The sequence below is a fragment of the Ricinus communis genome, chromosome 7 (genome assembly GCF_019578655.1).
Source record: "Ricinus communis isolate WT05 ecotype wild-type chromosome 7, ASM1957865v1, whole genome shotgun sequence".
In the NCBI taxonomy this organism is placed as follows: domain Eukaryota; kingdom Viridiplantae; phylum Streptophyta; class Magnoliopsida; order Malpighiales; family Euphorbiaceae; genus Ricinus; species Ricinus communis.
The window spans coordinates 16071124-16083873 of record NC_063262.1 but is presented as its reverse complement, the minus strand read 5'-3'; the positions used below and the strand labels follow the sequence as shown (position 1 = coordinate 16083873).

General features: G+C 38.8%; 1 non-coding gene across 1 annotated transcript; it reads left to right on the top strand.

Annotated features, from left to right (window-relative positions):
* The first annotated feature begins 11964 nt into the window (after nucleotides 1-11964).
* On the top strand, nucleotides 11965-12071 carry LOC112533850. The gene has a single exon (XR_003078204.1). It is a non-coding gene; the product is annotated as a small nucleolar RNA R71 (small nucleolar RNA).
* The last annotated feature ends 679 nt before the right edge of the window (nucleotides 12072-12750 follow it).

Genomic DNA, 12750 nt, shown 5'->3' with positions numbered 1-12750 from the left:
TGTTCACTTTTGACAAATTCCGTTCCTACCTTGTGCTGTCAAAGACAATTGTTTACACGGATCATTCTGCTTTAAGGTATTTATTTTCAAAGCATGATTCTAAGCCAAGATTGATTCATTGGGTTCTTCTATTACAGGAATTTGACTTGGAAATTCAGGACAAACGAGGAGCTGAAAATCTTGCAGCAGACCATCTTTCTCGATTAGAGAACCCGCACTTGGAGGAGCTTAATGAGCAAGAGATCGATGACTTCTTTCCGGATGAGCACTTATACTCAATGCAGGTGGAAAATGATATTCCTTGGTTTTCTAATTATGCAAATTATTTGGCTGCAAGGGTACTCCCAAAGGGTATGACGGGCCAGCAAAAGAAGAAATTCTTTACTGACTTGAAGTATTACATTTGGGACGACCCCTTCTTGTTTAGAATTTATGCAGATCAAATTATCAGGAGGTGTGTATATGGGGAGGAGATCATTCAAATTATCAAGCATTGTCATGAGGGACCGGTTGGTGGACACCAAGCCACAAATCATACGGCCATGAAGGTTATGAATGCTGGTTTTTATTGGCCGACTATCTTCCAGGATGCACGAGCTTATGTCTAGGTTTGTGATGCATGCCAACGGTCAGGTAATATTTCTGCCCGAGATGAAATGCCCTGACATAGTATACAAGTGTTGGAAATTTTTGATGTTTGGGGCATTGATTTTATGGGTCCTTTTCCTTCTTCGTATGGATGTTAGTATATAATGGTGGCTGTTGAATATTTTTCTAAATGGCCTGAGGCACAAGCCTTGCTTACTATTGATGCTAGGGTAGTTGTGAGGTTCCTTAAGAGATTATTCTCTAGGTTTGGAACACCTCGAGCATTAATTAGTGATAGGGGAACCCATTTCTGTAATTCTCAACTTGAGAAAGTGCTTTGAAAAGATATGGAGTATCTCGTGATTCTCCACACCTTATCACCCATGAAACGAGTGGGCAAGTAGAGGTTACTAATAGGGGACTCAAGCGCATTTTAGAGAAGGCCTGTAGGAGCCAATAGGAAAGATTGGACTACAAAGCTAGATGATGCTTTATGGGCATTTAGAACTGCCTATAGGACTTCTACAGGGTTCACTCCCTTTAGGCTTGTGTATGGAAAAGGTTGTCATTTACCTGTAGAGCTAGAACATAAAGCATTATGGGCACTTAAATCATGTAACTTTGATTTGGATACCGGGTAGACAAAGGCGATGTGAGATAAATGAGCTAGAGGAGTGGCGTCAACAAGCCTATGAAAATTCAACAATCTACAAGGCGAAGACCAAACAATGGCATGACAAGCGATTGAAAAATTGGAAGGAGTTTAACGTAGGAGATAGTGTGTTATTATTTAACTCTCGTCTCCGTTTATTTCCAGGAAAGCTGAAGAGTCGTTGGTCGGGGCCATTTACAGTGACACAAGTCTTCCCTTATAGTGCGGTTGAAGTGCATCATCCAGAAAAGGGAAATTTCAAGGTTAATGGGCAGAGGTTGAAGCATTACCTTGGAGGGTCACTGGATGTGGAGGAGCGAGTGAATTTGGTGCTCCATTTCTGATTCAAAGAAAAGAATAAAGTCCAGCTTATGACTTTAAAGAAGCTTGTTTCTTTTAATTTCATTTTAATTCCTTAGTTTTCGTTGTGAACTTAGCTTGATTAGATTTTACAGTTTGTTTTTGGTAAGTTTTATTTATGTTAAGTGTATGAGTTGAGGACTTATTGGTTATGCAGGTGAGAAAGAGTGAGAAAGTGCTGGGAATCACAACTTTTGCATTTTCTGAAGTTCAACACGGGCGTGTTAGAGACCGTGTTCGTTAACACGGTCCATGTTCTAATTGAAGAAAATCAAATTAAGATGAACACGTTTACAGTAGGAAACACGGGCATTTATGCCCGACCGTGTCCGAAACACGGGCGTGTTCTTAGAAGTGGTAAGTCAGCACGTTTTTATTCGCTTAACACGGCCTGATATCCAGACCGTGTTCCTTAACACGGCCACTGTTGGTGAACACGGGAGTGTTCCGTACACTGCCTATATATACCACTTCATTTCAAAATCTCCGAAAATTTTATTCTCCCCTTAGTTTTAGCAATTCTCTCCTCTCTTACTCTCTTATTTCTCATCTCGAAGGCTTTGGATATTGCGTTTATCAAGTAAGTATCCTCCAACTTCATTTTCTATTATTTTATTTTGATATTAGTTCAAATTTATGTTTTCTTTGTGTTCAAATTTGTGTTTTAATTTTTTCAATTTTTTTTAATTTATTTCCTTATTTTATTATATGGTGGATGCATTTACATTCATGTTTGTGCTTGATTTTCTTTTATTTGCTGTAATGTAGTTTATATACTTAACTTGCTCATATTTTCCATTTTTATTTCCACCATTATTTATGATTATGATTAATTCCTTATTTTTCTCTTTATTATTATTATTGTCGGCCATTAGCATGTTGGTTTGCCTTGTGATGGATTATGACGAAGTAAACTCCATATGGATGAATTGCAAATTTAATTGGTTAGCATTGCCTGGCAGTGTTGTGGATTAAATTTTCTTTGCAGGACATTGAGCAGTTTAATTTTATCGAGTTAAATCGTTTGGTTTGTTCATTTTATGCCGTTATGCTGCTAGAATTTTGTTGATCCTTAGTACTAAAAGTTTCCTTTTCAGGTACTATGTCCACCAGACGAGGATCAAGAGTTTACAAGAGGAGGCGGACCGATGGTTCCTCTTCCTCGCGATTGTCGTCACCGACTAGTTCGGGGCCAAATTAGACCACTTGGCGCCATCGATTCCTACTTTTCCAAGGGCAGCCCACCTTTGAGCGGGAGATATCAATCGATGAGGCACAAAGATTTGGGAAAAGGGCGTAGGATAGGCAGCGTGGAGACTATCGGACTTGCAGTGCGGTCCGTCGATATCTTAAGACGCCCCCATTTCAACATTTTTTGACATTGTTGAACCAACATATAGGGAGTTGACTGTGGAGTGTGCCGGCACTTTCTTTTGCAAAGCCAGTTCGCGGGACTTCCAACAACCGGATGCGATCAGTTTCGGACTAGCAAAGCGGACTTTCAAGATGAGTGTACAACAGTTTGGGGTACACTTAGGCTTGTGGTGAGGAGGATCATTTGAAGAGGTTCTGGTCAGCTGTATACACACTGGTGTGTCATATCCGTAGATGTGGGCCGAGATTTGATGACAACGAGGGATCTGATGCCGGCCAGTCTAAGGTGTCTAACTTGCCTGAGGGACTGCGGTACTTGCATGCATTGCTGGCTAGGACCATCACTGGCAGAGGAGATAGCGGTGGTGTAGTTACCCGTGACTGTTTATACTTTACAAAGCATGCACCGACGATCTGTCAACATGGGGTACTTATTGGCCACACAGATTAGTGCCTTCTGCAACAACTCAAAAAAGGTATTTTTCTATTTTGGGACTTACATTACTCGACTGGCTAGGAGTTTAGAAGTTTTGGAGGAAGCAATACCACATTTGACAGAGCTGGGGGTGATGGAGACGTTGGGACTTCCCCAAATGGTTAGTATGGGGATGGTGACTCGTAGGCAGGGTCCGCTAGGACCAGAGTATAGACTAAGGAATGCTATCTTGGCAGCACTCAAAGAGGAGCGACCTGCCCCACGAGCCCATGGTACACAGGATGTCCCACCTTCTTCTGATATTCCGGAGTATTCCTCGAGACTGTCAACTTCAGCTCCTTCTGGGTCTTCTTCAGCTGTTTTAGGAGTCTCCCCAATTGAGTTTAGAGAGCTACAGCTTAGAGTGCAAAGGTTGGCAGAGGAGCAGCAACAACATTTCATTCGATAAGAGGCTTTTCAACAGGATCTTTTACAGCGTCAGGCTGAGGTTCAAAGCGAGATGATGGCTCAGTTTGAGAGGCTGAGGGCTATGCTTCAGGCCCTGATTGAGCAGGGAGGTAGGTTAGAGGCCTCTATGGCCAATGACATGTTTGATGATATTTTTGCTACAGACTTTGCACCTGCTTGTCCACAGAGCCGGGTTCCAGAGCAGAGCCATTTTGACATCCCTCTAGCGGATGATCCAGCTGGCCCTCCCTCTCCGACTGAGCACCCTTCAACACAACAGCCTAACGAGCCTCATATTGATGCTGCTCCTGCTGATCCACCAGCTTCTGCATGTGACACTATTTCCGATCCTCATAGAGCAGCCACTCCTCCACCACAGACCAGCCAACACCCTGATGCACCTCTTTTCACTCCGGAGCCATAATCAGGGCAGTATTAGTCCTTTTTCCTTTTTCATTTCATATATTTTGTACACTGAGGACAGTGTGTCCTTCAAGTGTGGGGTGGTGATATCAATATATACTTGCTTTCATGTTCTATTATTTTGTATATGAAATTCAGATCCTTTTCTAGTGTATACATCGCATTTCATTTATTCCATCTCAGTTATTTGTTTATTCTTTGTGCAATTTTTTGTAAAATTTTAAAAATTCTTCACTTTGTTTCGATGCTCTTACTGTTGACTTGCTTTTGAAATCCTGTTTATGTCCATGTGATCGGGTAAAACCGATAGTGTTGAGTCTTGCGGAAGAATGTAAGATAATTAGTTTGAGTTTTGCACTAAGTTGCTTTGGTTTATTTAATTCTGTTTTGATGATTTTTGTTTGGAACCTACTCAAAAAGCACACTTGTGAGAAATTGAGCCTCAATTGTAAGCATACACTTGATATGCTTGTATTTATTTCTTGTTGAGAGTGTCAATTACTGTCTTTACCTTTAGAACTTGCTCAGTAATGCTTATAAGGGCCACAAGGAGAGTTTAATACTTTGGTATGATAGAGGCACTTAGGTTTTTCATTCTAGCCAAATAGCCTTCATTTGTTTATTGATTCTGTAGATAACCCCTTCTTTCACCATTTCTTGTATCATATTCCATTACCACTTAGTTTTATTCTACTTTGGGTTATGATTTTGCAAATGAGTTATTTTTATTGGGAATTTTTATCTTGGGAATAGCTTTGGAATCTTGTAGCAGCTTACTTCAATCCAAAAAGAAGTTCACTCTATTATGTGAATGTTCTTCCCTTATAAAAAAAGAAAAAAAAAAGAAAAAAGAAGAAAGAAAGAAGAAAAATATAGAAATAGAAGAATAAGAGGGAAAGGTGACGAAAAGAAAGAAAGTAAGTGAGCTAAACATTTTGACTTGATTCTTATTTCCCACCTTGGACTACTGTTCATTGTTTATCCTTTATAATTTTTGTGGCTTGTGTGCATGTCATGTATTTCATTGCAGAACACCATAGGTTCAACTCTGACTAAATTTACCTACCCCTACCTAATCCCCATTACAACCCTTATAAAGACCTCTTGACATGGTTGTTGACTCTCCATAAGTGGTAGGAGTAGGATTTAAGAGCAAGCATATAGTAAGTAAGGCAGTAGTTGATGCATTGAGCGATTAAACACTACCCCTTTAAACACTTTGAGTGATTTAGAGTGAATCTAGTGAGGAGTTGGTTCTAAATAATTTTGTTGAGATAGTATTTTGTGAATCAATTACATCTTGGTTGTGATACTTGAATTGATTGCTTCGTTTCTTTCTGTTTGACTTACACTTGTTAAGGATATGTGCAGGAGCTTTCTAGTTTGTCTGTCAGTTTAAGTGTTGTCTCTTAGTGGTTTATTTTCCTTATTTTACTTTTGATTGCTTGAGGACAAGCAATGAGCTAAGTGTGGGGTTACTTGATGTGCGTAAAACACACACATCTAAATGGGGTTTTTAAGATCGATTTTATGGATATTTGGATGTGAATTGGTACCAACACTCACCCTATGCGTATGTTTGTGTGCATTAGGTCCAAAAGAAGTCAAAGAATGAAAAAGGAAAGAATTGGAGCATAATTGGACGTCTAAGCTGCCGAAACGAGCTAAGTATGAGCATGAGGAAGCTGAACATGGCCGTGTTGGTCTCAACACTAGCCGTGTTCTCAACACGGTCACAAACACAGGCCGTGTTACCAACACGGGACCCAACACGGCCGTGTTGGTCATCAAAGAAGAAGTAGATCTTATGAAGCATGGCCACAAAGAGTAACACGGCTAGGAACACCAACCCGTGTCCTTAACACGGCCAGGGACACGGCCGTGCTGGCGGCGACAAGGGAAATTAATTAAAAGAACGAAGAGAGAAAAGAGAGGAAGGCAGCTAGGGTTAGGACGTCCAAAACTCATCTTTTTCCCTGTCTAAGGGTTTTCTGAGTTGAAACTAAGAGAAAAGGAGACTTGGATCAAGGTTTCACTTGGATTCTCTTCGAAGATCAAAGATTGGTGAGGATTGTCGATTGGTTTCAATCCGAGTAAGAGGAACAAGAATCGATCCAAAATTGGGCACGAGGAATTAGAGCTCTTCACTTTCATCCAAGGGTGTATTCGGGTTCCTCTACCTTTACTCATTTTTTTTGTAATTGAATTCTTATTGGTTGTGATTATGAATATGATTAGCTAAGCTTATTAACCCATTGGGGTTCTTTATCTAGGGATTTTTGTACTTCAATTTTGAATTGAATGTATTGATTGTCAATATTGGTTTGAAATGGAAGTATTTATTGATTTGTTCTTCATATCTTGTTGAATGATTTTTAAGAATTTGAATGATCTTGAGAAAGACGTTTAGGTTTAGATTGTCCTTTGCAACCTATAATTGAATTCACCTAGAGATAGGGTTTTCGTTCTACCGGATTGAGAATTAACAACTCTCAATAGTGTTAAATGGTACATAATGCTAATTTGGGTAATTAGAGTTAGGAAGAGATTTCAACCTAATTAATCTAAGTTAAGATGTTAGTGTCCTTGAGAAAGGCATTAATTGTGTAGAGATTTTCCCACGGAAATTAGATTCAATCAATCAATTCCACCCTTAGTTTCCATTCCTTAGAGACAAGAATTCCCAAATGGTTATTCTTTTACTTGAATTAATCATTCCCTAGTATACGTAGTTCGACAACAATTAAAGTAGCTATTAATTAATTTAGAAATTACTCATCAACACCATTTATGTTCTGTGATTAGATAACAGAGAAGATTGAGTAGATTTAGGTTCACACGTTCTTTGGGGAATACGACACTTGGTACTCACCGTTAGCTGTACTCCACTGATAGGTACACTGCCTTAGGTCATAGTCTTGCTTGACTTAGCACACATCAGTTGTATCCTTTTGCAACCAATCTAGTTTCATTTCTAGTTATAGAGTCTTGCTCATCCAACTTGTTTCCAAATACCCATTTACACCCTATAATTTGGTGATCCTTAGGTCTAGGAACAAGTTTCCATACTTTGTTTCTTTCAAATTGGTTGAGTTCATCTTGCATAGCAATCACCCAACTTTCATTATTTAGAGCCTCATCAATAACTCTTGAGTGAGAGGGTGATCCTTTTTGAAGCTCCACTCCTTGAGAAGACTTTGTGAATTTTCCAATGGTTGAGGATCTTGAGTTGCATCATGATTTTGTTGATCTTCTCGATTCCCTTCTATAGGTTTGTCAACTTCTTTTGATGGGTCATCAAGATTCACATCTAGCTCCTCAAATGCACCTACAAGATCATTCACATAAGTACCTTTCTCAAGATAAAGCCTTTTAGATTCATCAAAAACAAAATTCATAGACTCTTCAACTACTAAAGTATGTTTGTTAAAGACTTTATAAGCTTTGCTTGAGGTGAAGTAGCCTAGGAAGACTCCAATATTGGTTTTAGAGTCAGATTCTCCAAGATTATCCTTAGTATTAAAAATGTAGCATTTGCATCCAAATACTCTAAAATATGAAACCTTAGGCTTTCTTCTATTTCAAAGCTCATAAGAAGTTTTATTTAACAAAGGTCTTTTGAAAACTCTATTTGCAACATAATAACTAGTGTTAACGGCTTCTGCCCAAAAGTAGGAAGGGAGTTTATACTCATTGAGCATAGTTCTAGCCATTTCCACTAGAGTTCTATTTTTTATTTCCACAACTCCACTTTTTTGTGGTGTTCTAGGAGATGAAAAATTGTGTAATATACCAAATTCTTTGCAAAGGTTTTTAAAAAGATCATTTTAAAATTCTTTTCCATTATCACTACTTATAAAAGAAATCAAATATCTCTTTTCATTTTGAACTCATTTTGCAAATGATTTGAAAATATTAAAAGCCTCATTCTTATGATCAAGGAAATTAACCCAAGTAAATCTAGAGTAATAATCTACAATCATAAATGCATATGACTTTCCACCCAAACTAGCTACTCTTGTAGGTCCAAACAAGTCCTTATGAAGTAGTTGAAGTGGTCTAGAAGTTGATGCATGCTATCCGCACATGGAAAAATGCACCGATCGTATCAAGTAATATAATGATAAGTAAGAGTATCGTTCCACTTAGGACCTAATTGTGAATACTACCTTCAATCTTATACTAATGTTTAGCAATCAAAAAGTTGTTTGGGTGTAATTATATTTAAAAGTAAAATAATCTTGAAAATAAAGATAAAAAAGATTGGTAAATTTATCAAGGATAAAACCTATTTAGGTAGTGAATCCCCCTAATAAGTTAAAACAAACAGCAATTAATTCAAATGAAGAGTTGATTTGGCATTCCACAAAATTAGGTTTAAACCTTTCTCAAGTGATTAAACCCATAATTCCTAAGAGGAGGAAGAGGAATCTCTTCTCAAACCACTCACTTAGGTCATACATTAATTTATCAAGGATAAAACCTATTTAGGTAGTGAATCCCCCTAATAAGTTAAAACAAACAGCAATTAATTCAAATGAAGAGTTGATTTGGCATTCCACAAAATTAGGTTTAAACCTTTCTCAAGTGATTAAACCCATAATTCCTAAGAGGAGGAAGAGGAATCTCTTCTCAAACCACTTACTCAGATTTAATTTATAATGAAAGAAAAAGGCTAAGGCTCAAAATGGGTTCACTAAAGGAAAAAACCGGGTTAGGCTTTTTGGCTAAATTGTGTAATACCTAAGTGCCCAAATCATCTCATGACTATCAACAATTCATGTAATCTTAAAGGTCATCACAAAGCAAGTTATAGAAACAAAAATTCTGCACGATGCTCACTAATTAAAAACAGAATGGAGCATAAAGCCTCACCATTGAGATTGAGTGGGATAAAATTGCATGAACTCTCAAACTAGAGTTTAAACAATTAAACAATCTAATACGCATCAAAATTAACAATGTTCTATATCCAAGATAAAGTGAAATGAAAGGATTAAGGAAAAACACCAGTTTTACCTGGCTTGATTGAAACTAAGAGATTCGTTCATTGCCTTCTTCCCACAAAGATTCGATACAAGCAATAAGGGTCCATTCAAAAGAAAGAAAATCATTAACTACTCGATTAAAACAAAACTCAAGATAAGGACAGTAATAATGAACGGACTCAATCAATAAGGGAAATTAAAACAAGATAAAAACAGCAAAGACAAAATTGGTACCTACACAAATCTACGGTACCTACCCCACACTTGTGAAAAACACTATCCTCAGTGTGAACAAGGTAGGCACTCCAAAATAAAAGGGATAAAATACGTAAAATGAAGCTAATTATGGGAGTCCATAAAAGAAATTTGAAAACTAAGAGAAAAACAAGACGACAAAAGGAGATAAAAACTAGAAAGTCTACTAGATACTGCCCTTGATGTGTACTTTAAGACTTCAAAATATGTTAGTCCTCAAAATTACGTACGAGCATCAAGTAGGCTAACTCCTACAAAACTCAAGAATAAACACATCCCTAAGCAACATCTAGTAAAGGGTTCAATAAGATAGCATCTCCTCAAAATCAAACTCACTAAAAACAGACTGAAATATCTAACTACAAATTACTACATAAAATAAAATAAAAATGTTCAAAAATTTAGAAAGCAAAAATAGATTCGAGAATGCCTCCCGAAGGCGCTTCTTTTTGTTCGAGTCATCTAACTGGACTCTACATCAGCATTCCTGCATTGTGGGCAAATTAAGAAGGTAGGCTCAATGTAAGTTGGGGCTCGAGGCATATAAGCGCAATGAGAAGGTCTGATGTGTGCGGTAGATGACCAAGGAGGTGCTCTCTGGACCGATTTGGGATGTCCATTCATCCACTCCGAATTCCGGTTAAGTGACCTGTCAAAAACAAACTTGCAACTACCCTTCTCGGGTCTATCATAGCATAAAGTCTCATATTGATACAAGTTATTTTTTTTCAGATGAATAACACATACTAATAGAGGAAGAAACATGTATAGCATCATCCATTTGTACATCTTGTGGTTGTGTATTACATGCAAGATCAATTCCATCAATACTACAAATGGCATGAACATGGTCGGTGGAAGAACTATCAAATGAGGGTAAACTAAAAGTGACACAGTCATCCCCTACATTAAGTTCTAACTTCCCCTCAAATACGTCTATTTTAGATCTAGCTGTGGCAAGGAAAGGTCTCCCCAAAATTAATGGTACACCATGATCATTGTCCATATCCAAAACCACAAAGTCCACAAGAAATATGAACTTATCTACCTTAACTAGCACATTTTCCACAATTCCCCTAGGAAGCTTAACAGAACGGTCAGGTAATTGAATGCACATCCTAGTGGATTTTGCCTCCCCCAAACCTAGCTTATTGAACAAACTAGTGGGCATGACATTTATGCTAGCCCCTAAATCAGCTAATGCATCATCAACACACAAATTACCTAAAGTGCAGGGAATAGTGAAACTCCCTGGATCGTGACGTTTCTCTGGCAACTTGCTTTGAAACACCACTGAGCACTCCTCGTTAAGCTGCACATAGGCAACCTCCTCCAACTTCCTTTTTCTGCTAAGTATGTCCTTTAAGAACTTAGCATACTTCGGCATTTGCTCCAATGCATCAATAAAAGGCAAGTTAATATGCAGTTATCTAAAAATATCTAAGAACTTACTGAACTACTCTTTCGCCTCTACTTGTTTAGCTGTAGCAGGATAAGGAATCTTAGGTTTATATTCCCTTACTGGAATTGATTTCACCTTTTGTCCCTCAGGTTCCCTAACCTTACTGCTCGCCTCAACGTGCACATCAATAGTGGCGTCATCAAAAATAGGCTTAAAAGGAGCTGAAACTAACTTATCTGAATGCAAAGTGATGGCGTTCATGTGCTCCCTCGAGTTAGACTTAGTGGTGCTCGGGAGTGCTCCTTGTTGCCTCTTAGACAACATCTTAGAGATTTGGCCAATCTAGGTCTCCAAGTTCTGAATCGAGGCCTGCTGATTCCTAAGTGCACTATCAGTTTGCTGGAACCTCATCTCCGTAGACGCCACAAACTTCATCATAAGCTCCTCTAAATTTGACTTCTTTTCTGGTAGAGGAGGAGCTTGTGCGAGCCCAGTGAATGTTGCTACGGGCTGTGATGAAGTCTCCGAAAATCAGGTGGACCACAGGCGTTATTGTTCCTCCAAACTGAAGTTGGGATGATTCGCCACCCGAGGGTTGTATGTATTCTGTAAGGATCGTTCTGCTGCCTTGGGGCATTCCCCATATAGTCAACCTGCTCAACATCAGAAGACATAGCAGAATTAGATGGAAAAGTAGTAGAGGATGAAGCAAACACACCTCCTACATTACAGCACCATAAAACTCGCAGCCAACGTTAGCTGCATGAACCGGCATCTGGAGTTGGTCAATCTTCTTGGCTAGAAGCTCCACCTGAGCTGCCAAGGCTGCTGTAGAGTCCACTTGGTTGACCACTCCCTGTCTTCCTGGTCGGCTCCTAGAGGATTGCCACTGATAGTTGTTCATGGCTATTTCCTCTATCAGGTTCTGAGCTTGCTCGAGGTCTTACTGTTTAGCGCCCTACCTACTGCAGCATCCACCATCTGCCTCGTTGCAAGGTTCAACCCGCTGTAGAAGGTCTGAACCTGCATCTACACTGGCAATCCGTGATGTGGGCAGCATCTCAAAAGATCTTTAAACCTGTCCCATGCATCGTACATGCTTTCATCATCAAACTGCACAAAAGAAGATATGTCATTTCTAAGTTTAACAATTTGAGCGGGAGGAAAATACTTATATAAAAATTTTTCAACCAACGCCCTCCAGGTAATAATCGTTTGCTATGGAAGAGATTGCAACCATCTCTTAGCTCTGTCCTTCAAGGAAAATGGAAACAATCTCAGCCGAATGGCGTCATCGGTTGTTCCATTTATCTTGAATGTGTTACAAATCTCTAAAAAATTAGAGATATGTGCATTGGGATCCTCGCTGGGTAATCCTCCAAACTGCACACTGATGGGTTCTACTCGTGTTAGCTACAATCTAAGGCAGTGTACCTATCGATGCAGTCTAGCACTAATGGTCAGTATCAAGGTCGTATTCCTCGGGAAAGCGAAAGCCCAGAGTTACTTCTTTGTTCTTTGTTATATTAACCTAAAATGGATGATGATAATTTCTAAACTAACTATTAACTACAAGCTAAGTTCTGAGGGAGATGCAGGAGTAATTGATAAATGAAATAATCAAGACAAGAAGACAAACCCAAAGGGAATCTAAACTAGTTGGCAACCGAACAAAAGATAAAGGATCGGTAAGTCTAATTATGCTACCCATGGACAAATTCTTAACCGAATTCGGTTTCTCTCTCGAGATAACCGAATTCCTAAACCTAATAACCTAAAGTTGGAATCTCTTCCTAACGATTGATTCTTAGATTAGCATTAAGCT